Source organism: Palaemon carinicauda, chromosome 3 (assembly GCF_036898095.1).
Source record: "Palaemon carinicauda isolate YSFRI2023 chromosome 3, ASM3689809v2, whole genome shotgun sequence".
In the NCBI taxonomy this organism is placed as follows: domain Eukaryota; kingdom Metazoa; phylum Arthropoda; class Malacostraca; order Decapoda; family Palaemonidae; genus Palaemon; species Palaemon carinicauda.
Window position 1 is genome coordinate 4,183,042 of NC_090727.1, and position 20,409 is coordinate 4,203,450.

Below are 20,409 nucleotides of genomic sequence, written 5' to 3' on the forward strand. Positions count from 1 at the left end.
TACATATTTTAATGTTCAGTTTCATTTTTTCAATAATTAGCAAGCTAAAGTGTGCTTATTTTTCCAGCACAAGAGGTCCGAGCGCTTACATAATTTCCTGCTTCAAGCCGCCAAACTGTAGCCCCACCCATTTATGTCTACGTCTACGACAGGGTCAGTGACAGTTCTTCCTTTGTCAACGGAAAACCGTCAGCCTTCAACCTCCCAAACTTGAGGTAAGGATTTATATGTGAATTGTGATTTCGTTTTAGTTTGTGACCAGGGAAGACGGTCCAGGGACTTGCCCCTAGCTAGGGGTCGTGACTTGAGAAGGGAGTCCGGGGCCTGCCCCCGGCTAGGGGCTGTGACCAGGGCAGGTTTGTGAACTGAGAAGGGGGTCCAGGGGGCTTGGCACCACCTCCCCCAAGGGGTTGTGACCTGGGAACTACTAGGTTAGGTTAGGTGGGTTTGTTAGGTTCTGTACAATTTCACAAATCTTAAATGTTAAATAATCATATTTGGCCTTTATCCAGCCACTTACATGATCCATATATTTTTCCAACTGGGTATCTTGTTCTTATTTTGCATTACTGACCATTATTATTGCTGTAAATCACTCGGTTATGACATTTCCCCAACCTAAAACCCCGGGTTTCCCACTGAGGTCCCCCATAAATGTCTTAATATAAGGGGGTCCAAAAACTCATGAAGAGGTGGTTTGCCCCAATAATCAAGGTTAGAAATGCATAGAACACAAGGTAACGAGTAGGAAAAATATATGGTTCATGTATTTGGCTAGAAATTAAAGTATCATATATTTACCCAAATACGATACCGTTTGTAAACCTACCACTTTTAGTCCTCACTAACTTCGTTAGCCTAGTAGGAGGGTCCGGGTCTACATACCTTTAGCCAATACTAGTTCGAGCAAGGGCACATTGTTAGCCGAGTCAAATGCAAGACACAAATTTCGAGCCCACTGATAACAACAACCACACCCAACGTTCACAGATGTCAATGAAAGACTGACTACATTCTTTGTGTAATTCCGATTCCCGAATCTTGCCGAAAAAGTCATGTCACTTTGTGTCAGTTGTCACTATCATTATAGTTACTAATATCGTACCAGGACCTCAAAATTGTCTCGCCTCAAGTAAAATTGTCGTACAATAACATCTGATTTCTTTAAGGTTATCGTACTTTTAATCTCATTGCTACTTATTTCCTTTCCTCTCTGGGCTATTCCCTGTTAGAGGACTTGGGTTTATAGTATTTTGCTTTTCAAACTAGGGTTGTAGCTTAAGTGGTAATAATAATAATAATAATAATAATAATAATAATAATAATAATAATAATAATAATAATAATAGCCTCTGTACCAAGGTCCTCCACTGTCTTGGGTTAGAGTTCTCTTGCTTGAGGGTACACTCGATTATTATTATTATTATCAGTACTAACTAAGCTACAACCATATGTGGAAAAGCAGGATGCTATAAGCCCAAGGACTCCAACAGGGAAAATGGCCCAGTGAGGAAAGGAAATAAGGAAAAACTACAAAATAAGTGCTGATTCGAGCACACTATTTTATCATTTATTTTCATCTTGCTATTTAAAGGTTTTTATATTTCATAAATGAATTATTTATTCTAATGCTGTTACTTTTCTTAAATAATCTAATTTAATTAGTTTAAATGCATCTCGTAGTTTATATATTTCCTTATTTCCTTTCCTCACTGGGCTATTTTCCCTGATTTGGGCTTATAACATTCTGCTTTTCCAACTAGGGTTATAGATTAGCAAATAATAATAATAATAATAATAATAATAATAATAATAATAATAATAATAATAATAATAATAATATATGAGTGGAATTCTATCAAATGTAGTTTTAGTGAAAATAGCAAAAAAGGAGACCTGACTGATTGCAGTAATTACAGAGGCATAACACTTGCGTCAGCTGTTATGAAAATATATAGGTTGCTTATGCTAAAGAAATTGGAGAGAAATATCGATGGAAAGCTGAGAGATGAACAAGCAGGATTTAGAAAAGGTAGAAGTTGTACTGACCAAATTTTCATTTTGAGACATGCTGTACAGCTATGAGTAGAATATAGAAATCCATCTTTTATGGCATTTGTGGAGTATGAAAAAAGCCTTTGATAGTGTGCACCGGCCAATTTTGTGGAGAGTTCTGCGTTATCGTGGAATTTCTCTCAGATATGTAAATTTTGATTGAGTCTGTTCGTGAGCATAGCAAGTGCCAAGCAATGGCATAGCCTAGGGGCGGGGGGGGGGGGCAATTGCCTCCCCTGGGGAAAATCTTGCCTCTCCCCTGCGAGGGGTCTTCTTGGCCCCCCCCCCCCTTCTCATAATTTAAAGTTTTCATGTCGTTTGTTTTAATATCTCTACTGAAATTATGGTACATCTATATCATAAAGTCTGTAAGTTATACAGAGCTCTCAACACTGATATCTACGTGTTATTTAATGCGTGTACACTAGATGGAGTCAGAAATCGTACAATAATTTACACCTATTTCTTACTGATTAAATAAAAACAATAAATTTGGAAATGGTCATAGGGAAAAAATACATGAAAACAGTGCTGCTGAAATTGTACAATTGAAACTTAAATCCTATTGCAAATTCTGTGTAAAAAAAAAAAGTGACAAAAACTGTGCAGTTGCATTGTATTTCTACTGCTTTGTAAGATGTGTGGGCCTACTGGAACGTAGTAATAAATGAGTTGTGATTTTGCAACTAAATTCAGTATAGTGTTATTACTGGACTATCATCATCATGCTGAGCGCATTCAAACTTGTTCTCGAAACTGAAACTCAAGGTACCACAGTCTCCACAGAGAAGAATTAAAGTTCAAACTGCATAGTTTTATGTCCTGCGAGGGTGGCCCCTACATAAGATGAGGAGGGTTGACCATATGATTATCCCCCTCCCCCTAGAAAATCATGGAACTGTAATGAGGCTGAACTTGAGTCTACCAACTGGTACATCTGATTTTCATGTCTAAGGTCAAAATGACTGGATGCTCAGAATGCATATCAGACCGTCTCAGAACTGCTGGTTTACAGACCCCCTGGCGCAGGGCTTCGGCCCTTTGGGCCTCGCATAGGGCTGCCCCCTTCAAATATGACTTTGCCCCATGCTTGCCACCCCCCCCCCTTCTAAGACACCCCTGGCTACGCCACTGGTGCAAAGTTAATGTTAATGGAGTCTTTTGAAATGACTTTCCAGTGAACAGCGAAGTACTCCAAGGAAATGTGTTGTAACTTATGCTGTTTATCGTTCTTATGGAATTTGTAATTGCGTAGAGCGGTCAGAGATAGCGGAGAAGGATTAGGCTGGATTGGTGATAGGATTTAGCAGACCTAGAGTATGCTGATGATGCTGTTCTTGATAGCAGAACACCACATTATTTGCAATGCTTGCTTGCCAGAAAGTTTGAAATATCATACGAGGTTGAGCTGAAGATAAATAGAAGATAGACAGAGATGATGAGAACAGAGTATGCAATGGTAGATGAAATATCATTAGAAAGAGAAAGGATTAATGAGGTAGAATCATTTAAGTATATATCCAATACAGGGTCTTTAGAATTAGAGTTTAGTGAACGAATGAAAAAAGCAAATTAGGCAATGGCCGACTAGGTTAAGTAGAAATTGGAAATAAAATCGCCTGAAATTAGCCTACATATAAAAATCAGACCATATGTCAGTTTAGTGAGATCGGTGTTACTGTGTGAACACGAGTTATAGTATGACAATGAGACAAACTTCAATAGATTTTGTAGATTTGAGAACAAGGCCCTCGGATGGATATTGGGAGTTAGATGGCAGGACAGGATTAGAAATGAAACTTAGGAGAAATTACTCGAGTGCCATATGTGGATGAGATCATGATGAGGGGTAGATTGAGATGGCTTGGGCATGCTCTACGCACTCTCCAAGAGAGAAAAGTTCACCAAACTTTCAACTGGGCTCCACAAAGCACTAGAAGAGTTGGAAACCCAGGCCTATATGGCTGAGGACTGTGAAGCGCGAAGTAAGATATGATAAATGGTGAAGTATTGAATAGGAAGCTCACGATAGAGAAGACTGGCGAAATCTAACCGAGGCCCTTTGCGTCACTAGGCGTAGGAGGAGATGATAATGATGACATATAAAGGCACTATAGTATGAGTTTTTTTTAGTTTAGAACGTTTTCAAGAGAAGAAGAAGGTTGAAACAAATTATCACATATAAGAGGTTTTATTATAATTCTATACGTTTTTTAATATAATGCAGTTTCTCATGCTATAGAAATCTACCATATTTCAAATAAATTACAAAAAATTTTATGACATTGTATTGAAATGAAAAGGATTTTGTTAGTTGTTTAAGTATCTGGTGAATCTGGCATCTCTGCCAACTTGGCAAGACAAAATTTTCGAATCGTGAGTGGATAATGTACAATAATTCTAATTTCGATTCTCGGACTCGGAATTTAACATATAAATTTAGTTATGAGAGAATCTGTGACTACACTGATAATCTTAGACTGACTAATAGCGTTCTGTAACTGTTAACTGGATGTTACATCACTGCTGTCTTCACGTGAGACGTCACTCTTGTTCCATTATCCTAAGTGGCTTGTGTTAAGGCTAATATTCTCAAGTTTAAATGGTCGACTCTGACTCTCATGTCTCATCTCACTCTCAGTTTGTAGGTGGTTATAATGAATACTACCTGCTTATGATAAACACTCCAGTTTAATACAGACTACCATACAACTTGATACTCTCCATGTGCAAAGGCGACGGTCAATAAGGTATTTGATTTGATTAGTGATTTTTCTTTAATTCTTTAAGGGTTTCTGCTTTTTTATGCAATGCAGACATAGAAAGCGCTAACATATAAAATGTCTACCTGTAACACCATAATTAATGGTTGTTGATAGATTGTACCTGTTGTGATTCTACCCTAGTAAATGTATTCTATACTGGCATTTGCAATATAAGCTGTAGCCTAGTATTTAGTAAGAAATAAATTTTTTTTAAGTAAGAGAAAAAGTGAAACAATAGAAAACTGGTGTAAAGTGATGATTTAAAATTATTGTTGAAGCATGAGATGGAATGATCAATACTCTAGGCCTTCTGTAGAATATCTGAAAGCAACCTAACGTAGGTAAATTATTGATTGATTACATATGCTCCTTTCTGAAAAGCTTTGGTAGAATGTGTTTTTCGTCCCATTTCTACAGTTTTCGAACGATTTTGATGTCTGTTTGTACCGAAAATTAATTGGTTTTGATTAAGGGCTAATTTTTCGTCTTTCCAGCAGCAAGATTATAAAAAAAGTCGGATGTTATTCGCATTGAAAAGACGAGTTTCATTCCCATTTTCTATGCCAGAGTTTCATTCCCATTTTCTATGCCAAATAAATCTGTCTTCCTGCAAGATTTCTAAGGAAATAGAAGGGTAATGTCTTAGCCTAAAGTATCCCCACCTAACAAAGTTGGTAAAAGTATAGAATGGTGGAATACACAGTTTGTAGAAAACATTGCAGCACTTGTATGGTTTTGATAATTCCTGGCGGAAATCCATAGTTATTGAGTTAGGGTAGGTCAACTACCAGAACTGAAAAGCTATGTCTTTGCGATAGGTATTATCATCAATTCCATTCGAAACACCTTAAAATATTGCGTACTTGCCCAATTGTGGTTATATTTATATTAACTTTTTTTTAAACCGTTTCCAGCAGTCATCGTCATAAAAGTACAGTAATCATAATAAAAGTTACAGTAATCAAAACCGATGCTGGCCGATGTGGTAACGTCCATGACTGGTGAACGCCAGACTGGGTTTTGATTCCCGCTCATACTCGTTAGTTCCTTTGGTTGCTGCAATCTCACCATCCTTGTGGAGAGGGGGCTTGGGCGCTGATCATATGTATATGCGGTCAGTCTCAAGGGCATTGTCCTACTCGAAAGGGCAATGTCACTGTCTCTTGCCCCTGCCATTCACGAGTAGCCTTTAAACTGTAAAACAGTAGTGAAACTCTGTCAAAACATGAGCTTATGTTTGCCAGGATTTCCAGATGCATAGAAATTGAGGATTTCCATCCCATTTGGATTGAGTTGTTTGTAAGTGTTCAATCATTGTATTACAAATACCTCTTACTTAATTGAGCTAATGATTTATTGGTTTTTACTCAGCCGTATGCTCGCTTCGCTCGTGATTAAACATTATCTCACTGCTCCTATGTTCTGGCAAGCGGAACATAATTCACTACACACGTTAGCCCCTTGGGCATGTATTTTGGTGTTAATTATTAATTATACAAACTTAAAGGGGTGAATACACACTTAACAAAGGGGTGATTGTAGCTTTGCTCTCCAGCATTTATTGGAACATGGATTTGGCTTTCAATTCTAATGATTAGACTAAATATTTCAAATCTACGTTTCTACTGTAACCTTTTATTTTGAACAGGATCAATAAAATTAGAGCAATTGCATATTTCTATATTGAAAATAAATAAAGAGATTTAAATTATAAAACGTTGTGCCCTTTATTTTTTTTCGAACAAGTCACTTTTAGCAGAAGCACCGCTTATCAGTGTTTTTTTTAACTACCGGTTTGAAGAACGCTTACGATGATGTGCTATGATGACAAAAGGAGTAAAACGAGTAGTTATTCATTGTGAAAATCTGTAACCTTGTTAATAGAGGTTTCTGCTAGTAGTATATGGTATTCAAAATAGTGTATTTGCAAAAGTCTATTCAATTATGAGTCTCAATGTCCTAACTGATATTGCACCATTCTTTAATTGTGAACCACAAAGTAGAATGATGTACCTTTATCTAGGGTCAGAGTAATGCCCCCCCCCCCCTGGTCCTATGATAACACATTTTTCTTTTATAATACCCACATTATTTGAATATTCGATAAATGTATATGAAAACACGGGGCAACATTTCTAAGAGGAAAAAACTTATTCCTACAGGAACTGATGTGCTTACAACGAATTTGAACTTTTTCACTGAAAATAAGGCGTTGTACTGTTGTACTGAGGGACCCGGGTAGGAATCTGTGATTTTGAGTATGCGAAAACAGGAAGAAGCATGATTATTTAACACATTAGATTTGTAAGAGGGTACAGAACGTAATAAACCCACCTAACCTAACCTAGGAGTTCCCAGGTCACAACTCCTAGCCCGGGGGTAACACCCCCCCCCCCCCCCCCCCCCCGGACCCACCTTCTCAGATCACAGGCCCTAGCTGGGGTAATCCCCCTGACCCCCCTTCGCAGGTCACAATCCCTAGCCAGGGGTAAGCCCTTGGACCCCCCTTCGCAGGTCACAATCCCGAGCCAGGGGTAAGCCCTTGGACCCCTCTTCGCAGGTCACAATCCCTAGCCAGGGGTAAGCCCTTGGACCCCCCCTTCCCAGGTCACAAAACGGGATTATTTAAGGAGATCGTCCGCCATACAAGCCAAGATTGGGAAGTATCATTGGATTTCTATAGTTTTCCCATATGTTGTTTGTATTACTACTTTGCTGATTCTCTACAAATTTTATTGGAATTGGACCATAAATATATTTTTTATGAATAAAAATGGAAAAAATATAGATGTTCAATTTTTTTCTCAAAAAATATGGCATTGAATTACATATTATTTGTCATGCTTAGTTCTATTTGGAGTGTGAAAATATTAGTCTGAGGATTTTTGTTCTATATTCGTTTTGTTTTATTTTATTGGTATTTATTTTTTCTATTTTTAAACTTTGAAAAATTGTTTAAATTTCCAATAACCTTACAATTAGAATTCCTCAGACCAGAATTTTTGCATTTTTATTCTTCTTTTCAATAATATCTTTCTCTAAAATCGAACAATAAATAAGTGTGGAAAATGTACGTAAGTAAGAATAAGGATGTTTTTGAGTTATGACCTCCCAAAGATTTGCTGTAAATTTTTGCTTTGTTCCGTAACAGAAATACAAACCACGCTATTTACATGGGGTTTTACTTTCGGCGTAGATGAAATGACGAGCCATTAGAATTTTAACGAGGGTTAATTACCCCCGCGCTAGTTAGCAAGGGGGTAGGGGAGTGGTAGCTAGCTACCCCTCGCCCCCCCTCACACACCGGTGAACTGCTTCACTTCACTTTTGGCTCGAGCGATGAGCAGACGTCTCTGCTTCGCCCTCGCATTATTGACAGCCTTAATTTTATTTTGCTTTTTCTTTCAGCTTGTGTGCTTGAAGTTGGCCTCATCCTTCCTTCCTATCATGCGGAAGTGCCCTGGACTCCCCGACCGCCCTTGTGGAACGTTCATGTCGGCGGTCGAGACGGACCCTCACTCCTTATGTCCGCAGTGTCGAGGTCAACGGTATGAAAGGGATAATACCTGTAGTGAGTTCAGGGAGTGGCCTACCTCCTAGTGGGAGAGGTTTGCCCGACGGCGTAAGAAGAAGTCTAAGCGTGACCGTTCTCCTTCAAGGGCTGCCTTGAAGAAGGAAGGTTCCAAGGACTCTTCTTCTGCCGCCCGAACCTCCTCCGAAGCTCCCACTCGATCGGTCTCTCGCGAGTGGTAGCGCAGGCCCTTCTTTTGTTTCCCAATCTCGGGGTTCGGGAGAGGGCGTTGCCTCCCATAGTAAGGCAGCTCCCCCTCCTACTCCGTGGGAGGGCATTGATCTTGTTGCTGACCATGTTGCTAACGATGATCTCTTACAGCTTTGGGCTTCCTTGGGGCTTAAGGGCTCGCCCTCCAGGGAAGCCCTGTTTGACCTGATCCAGTTGGGTGCAGCTGTCAAACAGTCGCTGGAAATAGCAAAGGTAGATCCTCTGTCTATTGTCGATGCTGTTGTGGCAGAGGCTTCCGACGGGTCCGGTCAGACCCCTGCTGCGGTTGCGGATGTTGCTGAAGACTCAGTTCCCCCCTCCGAACATCCTTCGAGGGAGGAGCTGGGTCCAACGGTCTTTCCTGCGGGTGACTTTCCCCCTCGGGGAAGTGCACTGACAGAGACTCCTCTTCGGAGGACAGACGATGGTGTTGCTGTGCCTCGAGGTCGTCTTCGCCGTAAGGCTTGCCCTCCTCTTCGCCGTAGAGGCCTTCCTTCTCCTTACAAGGGAGTTAGGAGGCGCTTCTTCGGATCTTCGCCTTCGATGTCCCCCGCAGAGGATCCTCCTCGACGAGAGCAGACCGTTGCAGCTGCATCGCTTGACCTTTCCGCAGATCGTTCGCGATCTCCAACGCCTGCCAGACCTTCCAGTCTTCCATCTCCGTTCCTGGACACTGATGCGCAGTGGGTGCCTACGCACCCCGTTGTCCAACGGGCACCGGTGCCTTCGGGGCAAGAGGGCTTGTCCCACAATGTGGGTGAGTCCCTCAAGCGCCAGGTCTTACCTGCGTGCGTGCAGTCCAAGAGGTTCCTTGGCTAGCGCACAGGCGCTCACAGGTTCCTCTGGACTCGCAGCGCCTGGACGATCTCCTGCTGAGTCTCGCCGTAGATCTCCTGCTCGCCAGCGCCATCCTGCGCGCTGTACCAACCGTGTGTCACACAATTGTACATAATTATTTTGTATATATTATGCTTGTATCTGCGCTCTTCCCTCGCACTAAAAAGAACCTGAATGATCATGTCTCCGGTTTTGCTCTGTAACATTGTCTGTCTCTCGAACATGTTATGTCCTGTTGCCTTGAGGTTTTGTATATACAGTGAACCCTCGTTTATCGCGGTAGATAGGTTCCAGACGCGGGCGCGATAGGTGAAAATCCGCGAAGTAGTGACATCATATTTACCTATTTATTTAACATGTATATTCGGACTTTTAAAACCTTCCCTTGTACGTAGTACTGTTAACAAACCACCCTTTAATGTACAGAACACTTAATGCATGTACTACAGCACCCTAAACTAAAACAGGCACAAATATTAAAGGCGATTTTATATCATGCGTTTCCTAAACACCTAAAAAGCACGATAAAAAATGGCAACCAATGTTTTGTTTACGTTCATCTCTGATCATAATGAAGAAACAAACTCATTTAGTGTACAGTACACATATATGTATAGGTTAGTTTTTGCATCGATTATATTGATTATACAGTACTGTATGTTGATTTGTTTATTACCAATGTTTTAGTTTACGTATTTTTCTTAGGACTTCCAAATGAAATGTTTTTCTTTATGACGCCGCCTGAAACGACGGCGTGTACGCTCAGTAAACAACCACGCTCAGAACAAACAAGGCATTTAACGCGCATGATGATAGTGATAAATAATGATACAGTACATACAGTATTTACAGTAAAAGCATTTACAAAATATGTTACCTTACAAATATAAATTATACAGTATTGTACGTAGCAAAGCAGGAAAACAATTTACGAGAGAGAGAGAGAGAGAGAGAGAGAGAGAGAGAGAGAGAGAGAGAGAGAGAGAGAGAGAGAGAGAGAGAGAGAGAGATTGTTTTACGTACGTAAATGTAAATTTTAAACAAAAAAAATATGATAGGTTACAACATGTAGACTTTTAAAACCTTCCCTTTAACTTAATGCATACAGTACGTACAGTACTAAACTATAAAACAGGCACAAATACAGTTTTAGAATGTACAGTAAGAATATTAAAGTAAAAAATAAAGATTGTTACTGTACTCACCACGAAAGAAGTTGAAGAAAAACTTGAATGGTGATGGCGATGAATTTGCTGCACAGTAGAAATGATGATGATGAAGCTGATGATGTGTTCTACTGTGCAGCCAATGATAGTATTTTACGTCTCTTCAGACGGAGGTGTCTTTTCCTGGGACACCTCTTCAACTTCTTCCTGGGAAACTTCAATTTCTTCGGAAGGCGTACTAGCAGGAGGAACTGGCTCTTTTTTGCGAGGCTGGAAGAACATTGTGATCGGAAGTTGTTGCCGCTGCTTCTTTTTTCGATCCAAGAGCATTTTGTAGGGAGTCATTATGTCATCAACCTTGTTGCAGAATTGCATCGAGCGAACCATATCCTCGTCCCACTCTTGCAACATTTCTTTCAACTCCTTCGCATGGTTGCAGGCCTTGGCAAGCCGTTCTAATGTTAAGCCCGTTTCTTCGACATTTTCTTGGGTCTCTTCCTGGGTATCACTCTCTTCCTCACTTGCCGATTTCGTCAGATCTTCGAGGTCTGCGTCAGTTAGGGGCTGGGAATGGCAGTCCAACAACTCTTCGACGTCTTCAGTCGTCATGTCGCCAAACCCGTTACCTCCAATTATGGCAGCCAACTGCACAGATTTCCGTATTGCAGAGTGTTGGATTTCCGACGGAGTAAATCCCTTGTCGTCGTAAACAATATCGGGCCACAACTTCTTCCAGCTCGCATTCACGGTTGCAGGTTTCATCTCTTGAAGTGCCTTCTGAATATTCTGCAGGCACGTGGCTATGGTGTACTGCCGCCAGTACGCCTTCAAGTTAAAATCTTCATCCTCGTCATCTTGGGCAGCATCCACACACGCAACGAGGTCCGCCAAGGTATTCTTCGTGTAGAGGGCCTTGAACGCCCTGATAACCCCCTGGTCCATCGGTTGAATTAATGACGTGGTGTTGGGTGGCAGGAACTCAACCTGAATGCCCTCATGCGACAGGTCAGTTGCGTGTCCACCAGCGTTATCCATAAGGAGAAGGATCTTGAATGGCAAACCCTTCTCTAAGAGATATTTGCTGACTTGCGGGATAAAACACTGATGGAACCAGTTGGAGGTCAGCATCTTCGTAATCCATGCTTTTTGATTATGCATCCAGTACACGGGAAGGAGATTCTTATTTTTATTTTTCAAAGCGCGAGGATTTTTCGACTTATAAATAAGCCCCGGCTTTAACAAAAATCCAGCAGCATTGCCACACATCACGAGGGTAACGCGATCCTTGAATGCTTTAAAGCCAGAGGCTTTGGCTTCCTCTTTGAACAGGAAAGTTCGCGACGGCATTCTCTTCCAAAGCAAGCCAGTCTCATCCATATTAAAGACTTGTTCCGGCTTGTATCCACCTTCGGCGATAATATTCTTGAACGTCTGGTTCACGTAAGTTTCAGCAGCGGCAGTGTCAGCGGAAGCAGACTCCCCATGCAGGGAAACGCTTTTCAGGGCGAAGCGTTTCTGAAACTTCGCGAACCATCCTTTGCTTGCGGAAAAACGTTTCTGAGGCTGGGAATCAGTGGATGTCCCTGGTTGAGGATCATCTGCATCATCATCATCTTCAGCATGGTTGCCGTCGTCGTCTTTAGGTTCCTTTGCAGCAAAATTCTCGTATAAGCTCAAAGCCTTTGTTTGGATGGTGTTCGTATCCAACGCTATGTTCTTCTTCCGGCAGTCGGCAATCCACACAGCTAAAGCACCTTCCATGCGTACGATCGTTTTATTACGCGTTGTAACGACTCGCTTCGCTGATCTGCTAAAGGTGATTGCAGCCGTCTTTCTAATGTTCGCCTTGTCCTTCTTGATATAGCGAACAGTAGATTCGTTGATGCCAAAATGGCGGCCGGCGGCCGCGTAACTTCTACCATCTTTTAACATGTCGAGAAGCGTAACCTTCTCAGCTATCGTCATCATCCTTTGGTGGCGTTTAGGCTCACTACCAGCCTTAAGAGAAGCAGAACGCTTGGGAGCCATTACAGTAGGATTTACAGTAACAAAAAGTTCAACTTAAAAAAGTCGCACACAGCACAGATTCACACACTTAAGAACGTCTACTCAGCGATACGCGGTAACAGAGAGTGAACGATCCAGCCCCGCGAGAACTTTGATGCTGCGGGTAGGAGATGCGGGCAAAACACCAATCACAGGCTAGATAACAAAACTTGAGTTCTGATTCGTCATCTATCAGCGCTTGAACCAATCACAACCCGTCTTACAGTACTATGATGCGTTGGTTACCTACTCATAGAAGATGCCCCGCGCATACCGAACGTACGTAGATTAAGTACAATACCGTAATAATAATAAATAATGATAATAATACTGTACAGTAATAATAATAATAATAATGATAATAATAATAACAATAATAATTTTATTAACAACAACAACAATAATAATAATAATAACAATAATAATAATACAGCTTTACGTACGCTATTTTACGCCTCTCTCTCTCTCTCTCTCTCTCTCTCTCTCTCTCTCTCTCTCTCTCTCTCTCTCTCTCTCTCTCTCTCTCTCGTACGCTTATTCGAAATGTGATTTTTGCAACAAAGAATATTATTGGATGCAGTACTGTACTACGTACGTATACATACAAAAGATTCATGGAAAAGAAGCACATCCATTACAGTACACACCATTCTAATATGGTATGACTGCATCTGATTTGCGTTTCATGTTCGATTTAATTTTACTACGTACTGTATACAGTACTGAATTATCGTATGATCACATTCTCTTTTCGTGTTTTATTTCTTTCTGTGCTGAATTATATATCATATGTAATGCAATGAACAATCAGTAAGAACAGATATTACTAATTACAGTATTAATGGAATTACAGGTAACAAAATATCGTATTTGGTTGTCTTCAGATTTCGCGGTATTTTCGAATTTTTACGGAAAATCCGCGATATGTATATATATATGGGTTATGGGAAAACCCCGCGAAGTGGTGAATCCGCGATTGTCGAACCGCGAAGTAGCGAGGGTTCACTGTAAAGGAGAGTGTTCCTTAATAAATAACTCAGTTGATTGCATTCCTGCCTTTGAGTTCACAACCTTCTCCCTCCTCCGTCACATTGGTGACCCCGGAGTGACTCGCTCCTCCCGCCTACCCCCCTCCACCTCTCACCGTTACTATGACCCCGTCAACGCATACCTTCTGCAGCAGTACTCGCCATCACCAGCCGCCCGTATAGCAATGCCTTTTCAGCTCTCTCAACAACCGCTGGGGGACCAAAGGGCTTCGCTCACCCTCGGGAAAATGACCAGTATCACTCGCCTGCAACCTGCCACAGACGGCTCTCCTCGTGATGTGAACCCACTTCATGACCTTCAAACCTCCATCAACGCCTCCACTCGTGACGAAGAGGACACCTATTCAACTTCAACCGAAGCTGACGGGAATGCCGTAGGACACGCCTATGAATGCCATAGGACACACTCGCCTATGAATGCCGTAGGACACGCCTATGAATGCCGTAGGACACACACGCCTATGAATGCCGTACGACACACTCGCCTACCCCGTGACGAGCCGGAGCGGCAACACAGCCAACCATCATCCACCACTCGCTCGCACCCCAACCAACGACTTCTACAGCCACTCACTGCCGCTAATCGGCGCAGTTTTCACTACTACCTCTCCAGATTCAGGGCACCTATTTAACATGTTCAGTTTGTCATTTTTAGAGGGGGAGCCATGTACCAACCGTGTGTCACACAATTGTACATAATTATTTTGTATATATTATGCTTGTATCTGCACTCTTCCCTCACACTAAAAAGAACCTGAATGATCATGTCTCCGGTTTTGCTCTGTAAGATTGTCTGTCTCTCGAACATGTTATGTCCTGTCGCCTTGAGGTTTTGTATATAAAGGAGAGTGTTCCTTAATAAACAACTCAGTTGATTGCATTCCTGCCTTTGAGTTCACAACCTTCTCCCTCCTCCGTCACAGCACCAGCGCCTTCCTGTGCGCCAGCACCCTCCTGCGCGCCAGCGCTCTCCTGTGCTACAGAGACCCCCTGTGCGCCAGCGTTCTCCAGCTCGCCAGCGCATTTCGCATTTCTGTTCCTGCTGCGCGCAATGCGCTCCATCGGTCTCCTGCTCGTCAGTGTACAACTGCGCGCCCTGTTCCTGATGCGCGCCATGCGCGCCAACGTTTGCCCGCTCGCCCACGATCTCCGGATCTGGGCGCAGGTAAGGACATTGTCCCTCTGCCTCCTCGCCGACGTTCACCTACGCGCCAGTCATCGCCTGCACGCCATCGCGCGCACTCTCCTGTGCGCACTTCTAAGACAGCCCGAGTTCCTGCGCAGCGCGCCCACGAGATGTCTCCTGAGCCCGCCCACGAGATGTCTCCTGAGCCCGCCCACGAGCGTTCGCCTTTGCGTGCATCCTCACCCTCTGGTCCTGCGCCCCAGTTGGTTCCTTCTGAACGCGCAACTGCACGCCAACGATCTCCTGCGCGCCCGCGCGATCCCTCGCCTGCGCTCAAGCTCTCTCCTACGCGCCCACGCGCCAGATCGCCACAGGTCTCCGACACGCCCACGCGCTAACTCGCCTGTGCGTAGTCGATCGCCTGTTCGTGCTACTCGCCATCGATCGCCAACGCGCCATCGCTCACCAACGCGCCACCGATCGCCTACGTGCTATCGTTCTCCCAACTGCCAGCGCTCCCCCTTACAACCACGCGCACCCTCACCTGCGCGCCCACGCGCACCCTCACCTGCGCGCCCACGCGACACCCTCACCTGCGCGCCCACGCGCACCCTCACCTGCGTGCCCACGCGCCCTCTCGCCCGCGCCTTCATCTCCGCTCGCCAACGTTCACCCGCGCGCGAACGAGTGGTTCTACCAGCGCGACATCGCCAGCGATTCCCGCCGGGTTTCGCAGCGCGCCCAACCGTGCGAGTCTTCGGGGACGCGTGCTTCCAGATCTTCGTCCTCGTTATCTCCACCCCGCAAGCGCAGAGCTGCGCACGTCCAGGAGCAGGAAGAATCTTCGGAGAGGTCTACGCAACATTGTTCTTTTCAGGCAGGCCCCGTGGTATCCACTCCTAGGGATCAGCCGATCCCCTTCCCTCCAGCGGGTATTGCGAACACTGCGTCGGTCAGCCGCCAGCCTTAGTTTGGGTCCCTGATCAAAGCGGTCGTGCAGGCTATGAAGCCGGCCCTCGCTGATCTGGGACTGAAACCAACGACACCCGTGTCCCCGTTGAAGAGAAGGAGAGGAGTTGACTTTGTGGTAACTTCTCCTAGGGTTAAGTTGGCTCCCAAGAAGTCCGTCAGGAAGGCCCTTTCCCCCTCGCAGACACTTTCTCCTTCCCCTGTGGACGAAGCCTTTCCGTCCTCAGGAGAATCCAGCGAGGTGAGGCGTTCTCCCACGGCACCAATGGGAGGAACCCCACCTTGAGGAAGAGAACCGTCTCCCGCGGAGAGTAGCCCCCAGACTTCTTTGCTTGAGTCCTGTATCCCTCCCAGGAGGGAGCCTAAGGACTCAAAGACTGCTCCTAAGTTTTCTACCCGGATTCGACCAGAGCTAACGAGACCCCAGGAGAACGTCCACGTATCTCCCCAAGTAGAGCTACTGGGGATAGGAGACCTTGCGGCCAGTCCACAAGGAGGAGAGCAGCACGAGTCGGAGCATGCCTTCTGGCAGGTCCCGAGTCTAATGAGGCAACTCAACGGATTCAAGGACCCCGAGACCGCCCCTGCGAAGGCAAGGATATGGTCCTGGACCAAGTCTATGGTACCCAGAAGCTCCCAAAGGCCAGCGCAGCTCTGCCCTGGTCCCAGGGAGTGAAGAGTGCTAGAGACAAGGTTGAGGACCAGCTCGCCAAACTCGTTTGCTCCAGCCGTTCCTCTGCCGGGAACAAACTCCTCCCACTTCCTCGTGTACAACAGAGGAGGTACTTCGAGATCATGGGGAGTCTTGTTTAGCTCTTCCCCTCCACCACTCTGTGGAAGAGCTCTCTAGGGTGATTTCTCTCGAGAAACTCTCCGCCTGGCAGGTGACATTCTCGGCTACGGAGATCCTAAGCCAGGAGAAGGTCGCGAAGTATGCTATGCAGGCCACTTCGTGGCTGGGGTCTCTGGGCATCCTGTTGCGATCCGAGGACTTGTCCAAGGAGAGCACCAGGAAGGCCCTTGAGACTTTCCTCCTCTCGGGCACGTGCTTCATCGAGTTTTTAGCTCACCAAGTTTCGAACTTGTTGGCAAACTCGATCCTAAAACGTCATGATGCCGTGACCGAGAGGTTCCACTCGAAAGTCCCAGCCGTGGATGTCGGCAAGCTCAGACACTCCTCCATCCTTGGAGAGAGTTTGTTCGAGCCAAAGGATGTGGAACGGACAGCTGAGAGGTGGAGGAAGTCGAATCACGATTCGCTCCTCCAGAGGGCCTTTACATCTCGGCCCTACAAGCCTCCAGCTCCTCAACAACAACATCAGCAGCCTCTTCAGTCTAGGACATCAAGACAGGCTCCGGCAGCAAAGGCAAAGGTGTCTAAGCAGCAGCCCTTTTCTGTCAAGGACAAGAAAGGCGGAAAGTCCTCCACGTGAGGTAAGAATCTTAGAGGGAGCGGCCGAGGCCGTAAACGCTAGGATTGGCAATCCCCCTGCATGTCCACCAGTGGGGGGATGCCTACAAAGTTGCGTGGACAGGTGGCAGCAACTCGGGGCCGATTCCTAGACGATCTCTAAGGATATCGCGTCCCATTCATAACATCTCTTCTTCCCCTGACAGCGAATCCAGTGTCGTTGAGCTCCTATGCCATGGGATCGATAAAGGGGCTAGCCCTTCGGGCAGAAGTCGAGACCATGCTCAAGAAGGATGCTCTCCAGGAGATCGTGGACGGCTCCCCAGGCTTCTTCAGTCGACTCTTTCTTGTAAAGAAGGCGTCTGGAGGCTGGAGACCTGTCATCGACCTCTCAGCTCTGAACAAGTTTGTCAAGCAAACTCTGTTCAGCATGGAGACAGCAGACACGGCCAGACTTGCAGTGAGACCGCAAGACTTCATGTGCACTCTGGATTTGAAAGACGCGTAATTCCAGATCCCAGTCCATCCGTCTTCCAGGAAATACTTGAGATTCAGCCTAGACAACAAGATCTACCAGTTCAAGGTGCTGTATTTCGGTCTCTCCACAGCACCTCAGGTGTTCACCAGAGTGTTCACCCTAATATCTTCGTGGGCACACAGGATCGGCATCCGTCTCCTCCGTTATCTGGGCGACTGGCTTATCCTGGCAGACTCAGAGTCGACCCTTCTTCGACACCGAGATAAGCGTCTGGGACTTTGCCAAGATCTAGGGATCATGGTAAATCTCGAGAAGTCTTCTCTGCTTCCAACTCAACGACTGGTATATCTAGGCATGATATTAGACACCAATCTCCACAAAGCCTTTCCATCAGATGACAGGATAGCAAGGCTGAGGAGGGTCGCAAGAGGCCGTCGAGTGGTAGCGTAGGCCGTACTGTTGTTGACCGATCTCGGGGTTTGGGAGAGGGAGTTGCCTCCCATAGCGAGGCAGCTCCTCCTCCTCCCCTTGGGGAGGATTTGATTATTTCTCCTGATGTAAATAATGATGATCTTTTGCAGCTTTGGGCTTCCTTGGGGCTTCAGGGTTCGCCCTCCAAGGAAGCCCTGTTTGACATGATCAGGTTGGGAGCAGCTGTCAAACAGTCACCGGCGGTAGCAGAGGTTGACCCTCTGTCTATTGTCGAGGCTGTTGTGGCAGACGCTTCCAATGAGAGTGTTCAAACCCCTGCTCCTGTTGTAGCTGAAGGCTTAGCTCCCCCCTCCGAACATCCTTCGAGGGAGGAACTAAGTCCAACGGTCTCTCCTGCTTGTGATTCTGCCCCCCGGGGGAGTTCACTGACAGAGACTCCTCTTCGGAGGACTGCCGATGGTTTGCCTGCTGCTCCCAGAGGACGTATCCGACTGAAGGCTTGCCTTCCTCTTTGTTGCCGAGGTCTTCCTTCTCCTCACAAGGGTGTTAGGAGGCGCCTCTTCGGATCTTCATCCTCGCAGTCCCCTGCAGAGGAACCTCGTCTTTCAGCTACCGTTCCTGCTACTTCCTTGGACCTGGACCTCTCCGCAGATCGTTCGCGATCCCCTACGTCTGCCAGACCTGCTGACCTGCCTTCACCTTTCCTGGCTGCTGACGCGCTGTGGCCGCCCACCCATCCCGTTTTCAAACGGGCACCGGTCCCTTCGGGGCAAAAGGGGCTTTCACACATTGTGTGTAAGTCCCTTAAGCGCCAGGTTTCCCCTGTGCGCCAACGTTCGCCTGCGCGCAAGCGCTCACTGGTTGCTGTCTCATCTCGCCAGCGCTCTCCTGCACGCCCACGATCTCCTGTTCGCCCAGCAGTTCCAGAGACTACGCGCCCACGATCTCCTGCTCGCCAACAGACCTCTGCGTGCCGTCGGCCTGATACACGCCATGCACGCCCTCGGTCTCCTGCTCATCAGCGCTCTCCTGCTCGTCAGCGATATCCTGCACGCCAGCGCGCTCCTGCTCGCCAACGCGCTTCTGCTCGCCAGCGCGCTAACGCTTGCCTGCTCGCCCTCGATCTTCGGATCAGGGCTCCAAAGAGAAGTCTTCTTCCTCTCCTGCTTGCCAGCGCTCTCCTCCACGATCGCCGACTCGCCATCAGACCTCGCCTGCTCGCCATTGCCCGCAGTCTCCATCGCGCGCCCACGCGACCACTGCCAGAATTTCTGTTCCTGATGAGTGCACTCCTGCGCGCCCGCCACATCCTGTGGCTGCACTCCATCCGAGGTCTCCGGAACGCTCACCAACGTGCGCACGTGCCCCGTCACCTACGCGCCCTGTTGCCTGCGCGCCCACGAGCTCCTTCTCCTGCGCGCCATTGTTCGCCCACGCGCGAACTCTCCTACGCACCAACGCGCCCCCTCGCCTACGCGCCACCGCTCGCCTACGAGCCATCGCTCGCCTGTGCGCCATCGCTCGCCTGTGCGCCATCGCTCGCCTGTGCGCCATCGCTCGCCTGTGCGCCATCGCTCGCCTGTGCGCCATCGCTCCCCTGCTCGCCATCGCTCGCCCGCGAGCCCTTGCCCACGCGCGCGAGCAAGCAATCGCCTCAAGAGCTAGGCAATGGCCCAGCGCGACCCACAGCGCGTTCCCACACAGGACCCGGCAGTACGACGCGTCAGGTCATCTTCATCCCCCCCCCCCCCGTAAGCTTAGGACAGCGCGCCCAACGGAGGGAGGAAAATCTCCGGACAGGTCCATGATCTTTTCTTCTACAGCTTCTTCCTTTCAGGCAGACCCAGTTGTAGTTTCCACTCCTAGGGATCTTACGATCCCCTTCCCTCCAGAGGATGTTTCTGACAGCGCTGCTGTCAGTCAGCTGCCCTGGTTTGGGCCCTTGATCAGAGCGGTTGCGCAGGCTTTCAGCCCGCTTTCTCTGAACTAGGCCTCAAATCAGCGGCTATCTCGGCCCCCCTGAAGAGGAAGAGAGGAGTGGACGACTTGGTTACTTCTCCAAGGGCGAAACTGGTTCCTCGGAAGCCGTCGAGGAAGGCTCCCTCCCCTCCCCAGACTTTCTCTCCATCCCCCGTGGACGAGGGTTTTCCGTCCTCAGGGGATTCTCGTGAGGTGAGGCGTTCCCCCATTGCACCAATGGGAGAAACCCCACCTCGCGCCGAGAAGTCTCCTCGGGTGGAGGCGGAGAAGAGCCCCCACAATCTTTGTTGGAATCCTGCATCCCTCCCAGGAGG

The 20,409-nt window shown here is 46.6% G+C and overlaps 1 long non-coding RNA gene across 1 annotated transcript in view; it reads left to right on the plus strand.

Moving 5' to 3' along the window:
* The first annotated feature begins 4,398 nt into the window (after positions 1 to 4,398).
* Positions 4,399 to 20,409, plus strand: part of LOC137636687 (uncharacterized) — a 123,145-nt gene continuing 107,134 nt past the window's right edge. The window contains exon 1 of the long non-coding RNA XR_011043190.1: positions 4,399 to 4,805. This is a non-coding gene — a long non-coding RNA (uncharacterized lncRNA). The remainder of the gene's footprint in view (positions 4,806 to 20,409) is intronic.